Source organism: Adiantum capillus-veneris, chromosome 30 (assembly GCF_014529385.1).
Source record: "Adiantum capillus-veneris isolate H3 chromosome 30, ASM1452938v2, whole genome shotgun sequence".
Lineage (NCBI taxonomy): Eukaryota > Viridiplantae > Streptophyta > Polypodiopsida > Polypodiales > Pteridaceae > Adiantum > Adiantum capillus-veneris.
In genome coordinates, this window is record NC_140960.1 from 47,194,107 (window position 1) to 47,204,956 (window position 10,850).

Consider the following 10,850-nt stretch of genomic DNA (forward strand, 5'->3'; position numbering starts at 1 on the left):
AACGGGGTCCCAATCAAATCTTTCAATGCTTGGAGCACATAAAAGGGACGTACACCACCACTAAGGTATGCATGGGCATACTCAAGTTTACTCTTAATCTCCACAAGGATTGTAGCGTGCTCATTACTAAAACACGGCAAGATTTCTTGAATTCTTTCCAAGTCTGCCATGACATTAACGACACTGCCTCACAGCCCGAACTGACCCTCATAATTGAGTTCTCGTATTTGAGTGAAAGGAATGCGAAGTGATACAAGACGTTTCTCGATTGCATTTAACAATGCAATGCTTCCAATACTTTTATTGAGGAGAGAATGTGGATATATGCAAAAGAGTGGCTTCCTTTGAGATTTCAAGCTTTGCTTACAAGAGAAACAAACTCTTTTGTCTACAACAGAGTTAAATGTTTGCAATCCCATCAAGGTTTGGAGAAAAGATGCTTAGAGCACACTCAAACAATGCAAACTCTTTTTGAACAAAAGACTACCACAACTTAAACATCCATATGCAAGAGTGTCTTGAATTTCCATTAGTTATTTTTGTTTCCTAGATCTTTTATTAGATTGAGGCACAACATTGTCTTCATGCAACATTTTCGATATGGAGTAAACTTTCTTTTGAATTTGTTTCAAAGTGTAAGAAGAACAAACTTGTGCTCAAAATCGAGAAGCTATATGCAATTTTGTCTCATTTGGAAAACTCTTCACAACATCCACCAATCTAGCGGCAAGATCTTTAGGCCAAGAGCAACGCTTACGTTTCTTGATGGAAGGCGATTGTGGAAAAACAAACAATCCATCTTGACAAATAAAGACGAACAAGCCATGAGAAGAGGAAGAAGATGCAACACAAGGATTAGCATTGAAAGAATGTTGATGATTTTGTTCTTGAAACACGTGAACAATACATTGAAACTCCAAGACATGGCAAGCTAGATTGATCAAATTGATTGAAAGCAAGGAGAATTTGTTCTTGTGCCCATACGTTGGCAAACCAGAGATTCAAGAGTTTTGTCGTCAACATTGCAAGCAACACGCTCATCATTCCACAATTTCAGCCACACACTTGCAATCTCCAAGTCATGAGAATGAAATTTTGCAACAATATGCTTGGACAAAATATTCTCTAATGAATTGATAGAGATATCTACACCACATACAAACAACAATGCCCTTAAAACATCTTGATTACAAGGAGATGTCGTCCAAAAAGTTGAGTTGATTGAACATTGGATGCCATTTATACAAAAAACAGCTTTATCATCAAGAGATAATCTCGCCATAATGCCTAGATACAAAAGGATATTCAGCAGAATATAACCTTCCTAGAGGAGTGCAAGGCACATTAGATAGACAACATCTCCCTATTCAGATTTAAATCTTGTTACATACCCATGTGCATCAATTGAGAAATGCCCAGCTCTTTTCATTCCCACCAAGGAAGCATTCAAACTCACTAGATCAGTTTCATACAAATGCAAAAAAGAAGAGGGTAGGTGAAGGACTTGGTCAACAATCTTCCCGTGCAAGGTGACAGAAATGCCTTTACCGTCACGAGGAACCAGCTTTGCTTGAAGAGCAAGAACTTTCCAAATTTCAACAACTTTGTTACAAGCAAAACAATGAGGATTAGAGCTTTGGCGATTGACTTGGGCAGATTTGCAAACTCCACATAAATACTCCAATCCAACGTTGTTGACGTTAACAACCTCAAGAGAACCGAACACCTGAAATTAACATAAAGAAATCAGACAATGCACAATGAATACAACGAACCTACCAAGTAGAACTCACAGTTTTCCCGAATCCCATATTGGCAATCTGCTCATCACGGATATCTTTGAAAGCCAACTGCAATTGAGAGGGCAATGGCAGTAGGATAGTATAGTCCACGACAGACAATGTGTTAGAGAATTGTTTGAAGAAATTTATGTTGTGGGCCACACAATCATAAAATCCATTGTCTTTGACTTCATTGGATATGTTATAAAAGTCAGCCTTTCGAGAAGGTACAAACAAAAGCTGCAGCAATAACAAACATTCAAAACACTATCAAGAACACTTAGAGCTATGTATAGAAGCTTACCATTGCTCTATCAACATCAGCAAGGCCATCAGCAATAATAAGCCTAGTGCCACTACTGCCATCACTTTTTTCCATGTTCTCCACCTTGATAACAGTAAATGCTACAGTAGGCACACCATCTTCAATTGAAGAAGTCCATGATGAGACAAGATCTTTAATCTTGTGCTCAGGAAAGAGAGTTAGCACAAAGTCGAATGAAGGAGCCTTCACAATAGATGTAGTTGCATCAGCATAGAGAGCAAGTTGACAAGTGCCTCCATCACTAGGATTCTTTTTCCTCACAACAGGGCCGTCAATACGTATAAAATCACCCACCACAAATGAGTTGACAAACTGTTCAATATAATTTTATGCCACAACAAAAGTGATAATATGATGTGCAACCTTGTCCACAAGATCAACCTTCAAAAATCTGTTGTAGTTTTCTTTTTGGATTTTGTATGTGCCATATTTTGCAAGCACCTTGCCAACGAAGACAAAACGGTAGTTAATATCATCAGCAAGATCAAATATAAGAAGCTCAGGCATAGATTGACTCAATGCCAATTGAGATTCAAAAGAATCAACAATAGGTCTTGGCTCTTCTTTAATAGATGCTAAGCCCAACGAACGACTCACACTGACAGAGGGAGTGGCATTCCCAGAAGAGCTAAGCGGTGTTCGCCCTACATCACATGGCACACGATACTATTATTATCGATTACACATTGGTAAGCCATAGAATTGGAAACAAAGCTACAGTGGCCATTCCTCTTGCAATACTAAGAGCTTTTTGAACAGATTTTGGAGATTTCTTTAACTTGGCTTTGTGACTAAGCTTTTTAAATGCTGAGTTTGGAGAACCCACTAAGCTACTTGATGATCCAACGCCCCCACTTTCAGACACAACTTCATACAAGTTTTTAGTTCTAGGAGCTGCGCTTAAAGTCTCAAAGTAGTCATTGCTTGAGTTTGTAGTGAAAGCATCTATAATCAAGAGCAAGTTCAAAACAGTTTCCAAGATAAGCAAGACAACAAGACTCTTAAGCACCAAAAGAGGAAACGAAATGCAGAGGTATATTACCATCCATATTTGAATCCATAGCGCCTTCGTATAGAGAGTGATGCTATGCTTTGATAATAGATGTGGCTATAAGGTTTAAAAGACTACTATAGAGGAAGTAAAACTCTCAACAGCAGTGATCTTAGAATAGGAGGCTTGTAAAACGATATGGTTCTTCAAAATACCTTTGGCTTTTATATACTAACAACTCAAAGAGTGAAACGTGATGGATAATCTTGAGTACTTCAAGAAAGATAGTCTGAAAGTTCCACTCAAAGGTTGGCAGTAAATGCAAATTTTTACAATTGTTACCATCTATCATTATATAATATTGGGTCATGACCTATACACTCCATTAAGAGAAAGAGAGAGAGAGAGAGACAGAGAGAGAGAAAAGGCTGCTCTTTTAATTAACTCTACCTCAATTTTTGCAATAACAATAAAAGATACAAATAACTCAACTATTACTAGAGAGAGGAGAGAAGGGAAGACAGGTGCATCGTAAATAAACTCAACTATTATTAGAGAGAGGAGAGAGGAGAAGAGAAGTGCAAGGCTACAAAAATGAAATGAGAACAACAACTAAGTAAATTAAGAAATCTAAAAAAGAGAAACAAATATGATTTTAAATCATCACATCAAAACGGATTTATTTTCATTCTTACTTTATAATATTAATAATGAACCTTGAGACAATCAAATTTAATATTGAAAGTTGAATCATTTTTTTTTACATTAAAAAAATAACCGCATAGCCATAAATTTTCAATGCCAAATCCCATAAACCCAACCACATACTCAGCTAGTCCAAATAATCCATCAATAGGATTAAATCATGGACCAAAATTGCATCATAGAATGTGGAGCAAATCGTTTTTAATTAAGAGCACCTGGCCACACCAAAAAAAATAATTATAGCAAAGCCACCCAAACCATCCAATCCCGTTAATGGCTCCGTACCACCCTGCAAAAAGCAACAAACTTTAAAACAAACAGCCACCCGATAGAAAGCAACAAATCAAACAAAAAAAAATCTCTTTGCAACATACCGTAAATCAACAAAAAATGCCGGTAACGAGGCACATGTGACACCAAACTGCCATAGACCGACAGGCGGGACGACACAGCAGAGCAACGCAATACACCGTAGCAAAGCTGCACAATAGAACGCCCTGATCCACCACAGACCGACGGAGAAGACGACAATGTAGCATGACAACACCGAAAACAGCAGCAGCAGAACAGATCGGCGTCCAAGATCCATCACAGGCCGACGGAGGAGACCGACGGACCCAATCCACCATAGACCGACGGAGAGGACGGCAATGCAGCACGACATAACCAGAAATAGTAGCAGCACCACAGATCGGCATCCAAGATCCGCCATAGATCGGCAAAGGCGACGTCCTAACAAAGCAACACGGCCCGAATCCACAGATCAGCACGGCACCAAATGTTCAAGTGCCACTTCAGATCGGCGAAGGAGACGAGAAAAAAGAGCAGCACAACCCCGAGACACAGAGCAACACAGCATCAAGGCACGACCCAATCCACCATAGACCAGCGAACCAAGAACACGAAGCACCTGCAAAGAAGCACAGCAGAGCACAAGCGCGGCCCAAATCCACCATAGATCGGCGAGCAGGATGGAAAACCACAGCAACGCAAGACTGCGGAGAGGCAGGGCACTGAATCACGCCCAACAGCGCCATAGACTAGCGAGAAGAATCACGCCACACAAGCTAGCATGTTCTCAACAACCCCATGCAAGAAGCAGGATAGCACTACAGGAGCGGAGCAGGATATCAGAGCAGGAGCGCGGCCCAGAATAGCCATAGGCCGGCGAGCAGGGCGATGTGCCCCCATGGTGTCATGCGCGAACGAGGACAGCACTATGGGAGTGGAGCAGGACAACAAAGTAGGAGCACGGCCAAGAAGCGCCCTAACCCGGCAAACAGGATGAAAGAGAGCAGCAAGACAAGAACGCGCAGAGGCACCCCATGCGCAGCGCACACCTACGACCAAGAACCGCCATAGACCCGTCCCCCTTGAGCCTTGCCTACCCTACTAAGGGTTCATGAGCCCTAACCCTAAGGAGACCTCCCTCCACGAGGCTCCACTCCAAAAGAGGGAAGTAGCATAATGCATGCACTCATTATAAGGCCCTCCCACCAACCCCACTTTAAGCCTTCCAGCTTCCAGCTTGCACCCAATGTCCACCACTCGGAATCCAATGCACCTATCCTCTCAAGAGCCACTCAAAACTACATACTTTATTTTTTATTTTTTACATTTATTTATAAAACACATGTCATATTTTTCCCTAAGAAAAAATGCAAACCACCACTATGGCCTTAGCCCTTTGGGCAGGCCAAAAAGTCTTCCCACATCCCTATCAAGGAGGGGGCGAGCCATGAGAGTAGGGGATGAGAGAGAAACACACACACACACTCTCCAAAGCTTCCCCTTTACACAAAGCGACAACTGGACACATGTCAGTCGCCTAGGCCGGTTGCCCCCAAGATTCTCTCAAATCCTATTGGATGGCCATACAGGTGGACCAACGAGAATTAGGCTAGAGTGAATTTAGTCTAATCAATTTAAAAATGCTTGATAAAAGAACCAATAGAAATTAAGCTCCCTAGAAGACTATTGGATAGTCTACCAAGGGATCCAATGAGCATTCAGCAGCCCAATGGCTTGCCTGATTCCTATTGGCCAGAAGACTAAGAGGTCCAATGCGAGTTTAATTGAATTATTTAATTACCGAAAGCTCTCACAAAAGGAGAAAGGGGGACACATGTCACAAGGCTAGCAATTATGCTTCTAATTTGTGATTGGCTAAGCTTTACAGGGGCCAATGGGATGCCTGCATGAGCAAATAGCAAGAAGGGTTGACCAAGATGAGAGAGAAGGCTGCATTTTAGTATAACTCATTGCTCTACACACACAATTCATGTTTGCAAGAAGAGCTCCATCTCCTTATCCAAGCATTGAGAAGTAGAGGCGTACACCAACAACTCTTGGCTATGGAATGCAAATCCCCAAGCTTCAATCGCATGCTCATCTCTCTACCATGCTAATTACTAAGATAAGCTATGCTATTAGAGTGATTATGTGAGGAGAATATTTATTTCTTGTAAGATACCTCTTCTTCCTCTCAATCTATCCTCATTCCCTGCTACCTCTCACCATTTTGGAAGGTGTGTGAGGTCTTGGGACTGAGGTTAGGGTCACTAGGTGTTTTTTTCAAGCATAATTTGGTGTATGAAGCTTCCATCTTCATTACACCGACTAGTTTTATCAAGGAACACTAAGATTGTATTGTACAAAAGTCTCCTTTGATGGGAGAAGCTATAAAACAAAGCCTTTATGGAGGGGGGACCGGATCCATGTAAATCCGGGCCTCAACTCTTGTAAATTGTTCTATTTCTCTCTCTTTTCAAGTATTGTCAATGCCAAATTAGCTAGATGTAAATTGCTATGTTGCTTTCTTAAATTAAGTACTTTATCTATGCTCATTAGGAACTTGTTCTTAATGAAATGCTCACTATGTTATCAATTTCCACTACACACAAGTTACTAGTGCATTAAATGTTACATTGGTATTAGAGCTATTGGTTTCTCTTTTCTTGCTCAAGAAGAGAGGTCCTCAAGCTTGCTACAAATGGTTGGTGTTATTAATTGCAAAAGAGTAAGTAGAATAGGGATTTTCATCCTTGAAGCACACCTGCTTTATGCAATTAATGGGGACACTGTCGAGAGATATGCTCTTAATAATGGACTCCTACGGCGCTTGTCTATGGCTTAACCATTATTGAGCTATTAGAAGCTTGACAGGAACCGATGCTATCTTGGCTCTGTTGAACCCTCTCTTCTATTCCTTGCAATTAATAATATCTGAGCCACGAGTATAGATGCTCGAGTTCTTATCTTTGAAGGTAAAGAAGAGTAGCAACTAGGGCTTGAAGTGCCAAAGTACAAGTAAAAGTTTACATCTAGAATTTGCTAGTATGGATGTCAAAGGAAAAGGTATTGAAATGAATGTTGATAGCTTTGATTTTGCTAATGAAAGAGCAACTAAGGATGCCCATATTCTTGTAAACTATCTTGTTTCTAGGCTTTAACAAGCCCTAGGCAACCCATCCCTCCAAGATGAAGTGCTACAGCAATTGCACACCCATGGTATTCACCAAACTCCCCACCAATAACAAGAGAGAGTACCTAGGAATCCTCCTAGTGAGACTTCCAAAAGAGGACTCTCTCCGATAAGGGAAGAAGAAGAATATCTGTACAAAGGGCTCAAAAATCTACTACTTGATGATGCATCTCCTTCCCAAATCAAGACCCAAGTTTCAACGGTAGAGTCTTCAGCTGCCTTGGCGGAGATGGCTCCACGAAGACGGTGGGCAAAACACTCTCCAACCCCTTCTAAATGGAGAAGACCATTGCATACTTCTCTACACCATAATTCAAAGAGAGACGAGAGAAAACAAGAGAAGAAAAAGGCGAGAAAGAGGTCACCCTCTTCTCCATCTTCTTCATCCTCTTCCTCTTATGAAGAAAGTGATGGTGCAGACAAGGAGGAACAAGGGAAGAAAAAGGCGAGAAACAGGTCACCCTCTTCTCCATCCTCCTCAAACTCTTCATCTTCTGAAGAAAGCGATGGTGCAACTTTCGAACCACCAAAAAGAAGAGGCCATAGGAAATCCTATGTCGCGTGGAAGAGGTCGTCCAAGCTCAAGAAGTTCAAAGAGGGAGGAAAGAACATCTCTTTCCTTACCTACGATGGCACCTTTGGTGCTACGAACAAAGTCTTGGCCTTCATCCAACAATTCGATGCGGCGTTTGGAGATGAGGGCTTCACAAAGTCCTCTAAGCTACACCATGTAGCTATGCATTTTCAAAAGTCTACCAGGCAATGGTGGTCTAGCCTACGGGCAAACGGTGAAGCTCCACAAACATGGAAATCTATAAGAGCTTCCATCATGAAGCAATTTTTGGCTACCGATGCCAAAGACAAAGTACTCACCGAATGGCGAATCTTGAAGCTCTCTCCCTATGAATCTATTCACAAATATGTAGACAAGTTTTGGGACTTACATCTCAAGCCATTGTCTTAAAAAAAGATGGATTATTGAGAGCAAAAATAACAATTTTGTGCGGGTCTAATTGAAGATATGGCGGAGTATGTCAACTCCCAAAGGCCACGCACCATATTTGCGTTCATACACCATACCATGTTGGCTTCACGAATCAACTTCCAACAAGGGAATAAGAGAAATCTTAAGCCCACAAAAAACAAGGACCGTAACGAGCCTAAGAGAAAGGACAACGTCCAAAAGTCTCACAAAGGAAACGCCAACAACAACAAAGCTAAAGAGAAGGGAGTTTATAAAGGCAAAAATAAACTCCCTCTTGAAGAGCTAGAGTGTTATAAAAAAGATAACCGTTGTTCCAAGTGCGGAAGGACATGCCTATTGTGCTTGCCCCCACAAGAATACACATAATGAGCCTCCTAGATCTACCTTGGTCAAAATGCAAGAAGAGGATGCTCATCACAAAGGATTTCCTCTATGTATGCTTGGGGAAAGGTAAGAGAACATGATGCTTTTATTCTCTTTGACCCTGGTTCTACTCACAATTTCATATCCATAGAGTTTGCCACCAAGCTAGGCATCCAAGCCTATGAGATGGGAGATGTCCTACCTGCCGTTGGTGCTTTCAAGGGGCAAGTGAAGTCGCGGAGCGGAGCGTGGATCGACTCTCTCTCACACACACACAGAGATGCACAGAGACCTTACACAGTACGCAGAGAAGTCTGTTTGAAGGGTTATCTCCCAAAAAACCTTATTATCCACAAAAGTATAAGTGAGTATATACAAAGAGTTAGAGGTAAGTGAGTTAGGCAGGCGGCCGGCCATATCCGTATAAGAGGCCACTTGGGCTTTAATCCCAACAACCTCCCACTTAAAGTCCAATGTGGCACTTTAAGTAACTGTAAATCTATGAACATAAATGTACAAAGATTTACATGGCTGCCATCTATCCAATGCCTAATAACTCACGACAATGCACAAAGCCCTCTCCTGGAAGTCCCTTTGTGAGTAGATCAGCAGGATTGTCCTTGGTGTGGATCTTCAGCAGTTGTATCTGCTTGTCTTCAATTACTTCCCTAATGAAGTGATATTTCACATCAATATGCATAGTATTTGAATGGAACACTGGATTCTTTGCCAATTGTATAGCACTTTGACTATCACAATATAACTATGGCATATCTACTTTGATTCCCAAGTCTGCTACCAATCTACCAAGCCAAATAGCTTCTTTGCATGCCTCATTTGCTACAACATACTCAACTTCTATAGTAGACTGTGCAACACAATCTTGTAATCGAGATCGCCATGATATGGCACCTCCAGCCAATGTAAAGACATAGCCTGATGTAGATCTCCTCTTATCCAAGTCTCCTGCATAATCTGAGTCAGTGTATCCTCTGACACTCAAATCCTGACTACCATAGCATATGCGCATACTCTTTGTATGTTTTAAGTATCTCATGATACCTTTCACTGCCTCCAAATTTTTCTTTCCGGGATTTGACATATATCTGCTAACCACTCCCACTGCAAATTCAATATCCAGACGTGTAGCAATCATTGCATACATCAAACTACCCATTGGAGATGCATATGGAATCTTATCCACTTCATCCTTTTCTTCCTCAGACACAGGACAATCTTGTTTGCTAAGTTTCACATATGGTGGCAATGGAACACTCAATGCCTTTCCCTTATCCATATTGAAACGTTGCAAAACCTTGTCAATATACTCTATTTGAGATAACCAAATCAGCTTCTTTGATCTGTCTCTCTCAATGCACATACCAAGTATATGGCTTGCCTCACCCATGTCTTTCATGTCAAACGATTTTTCCCTCTTTGACTTCAAAGCTGAAATTTCTTCCAAGTGTTTGCCAGCAATCAACATCTCATCCACATACAGAATAAGGATCAGCCAACTGCCATCCTTAGCCTTCTTTGTATATAGACAGTGATCGAACTCACTACGTTTGTAGCCTTGAGAAAGCATAAACTGGTGGAACTTATGGTACCATGCCCTCGGTGATTGTTTTAAGCCATAAAGACTCTTTAACAACTAGCATACCAAATCTTCCTTGCATTTCTCAACAAACCCTTCAGGCTCCTGCATGTAAATTTCCACATCTAAATCACCATGCAAGAACGCTGTCTTGACATCCATTTGGTGCAACACCAAACCCAATATAGCAACCAATGCAAGAAAGCATCTCAATGTAGTCATCTTGACCACTGGAGAGAAGACTTCATCAAAGTCAATGCCTTGTTCTTGCTTAAAGACCTTCGCAACAAGCCTTGCTTTGTACTTTGGCTGACTATCATGAGCGGTGATCTTATACCTGTAAACCGATTTACAAGGTAGAGCCTTTTTTCCCTATGGTAATTTAACTAGCTTCCATGTCTGGTTTTTATGCAGAGCTGTCATCTCTGACTGCATGGCCAACTGCCATTTCTTCGAGTCAACCACTTGTAATGCTTCCTTGTAACAAGATGGTTCTCCGCAATCTGTGAGCATGACATAATTTAGAGATGGCAAATAATGATCAGGTGGTTTGGAGACACGCTCAGAACGTCTCACCACAACTGACTCTGCCTCTCTAGCCGCTATAGGCTGTTCCTGA

General features: G+C 41.4%; 2 pseudogenes; both read right to left on the reverse strand.

Moving 5' to 3' along the window:
- Nucleotides 1–1,262: 1,262 nt before the first annotated feature.
- LOC147417896 (uncharacterized) lies at nt 1,263–3,151 on the reverse strand (annotated as a pseudogene).
- A 921-nt stretch (nt 3,152–4,072) lies between these two features.
- On the reverse strand, nt 4,073–4,839 carry LOC147417897 (uncharacterized; annotated as a pseudogene).
- Nucleotides 4,840–10,850: the final 6,011 nt, after the last annotated feature.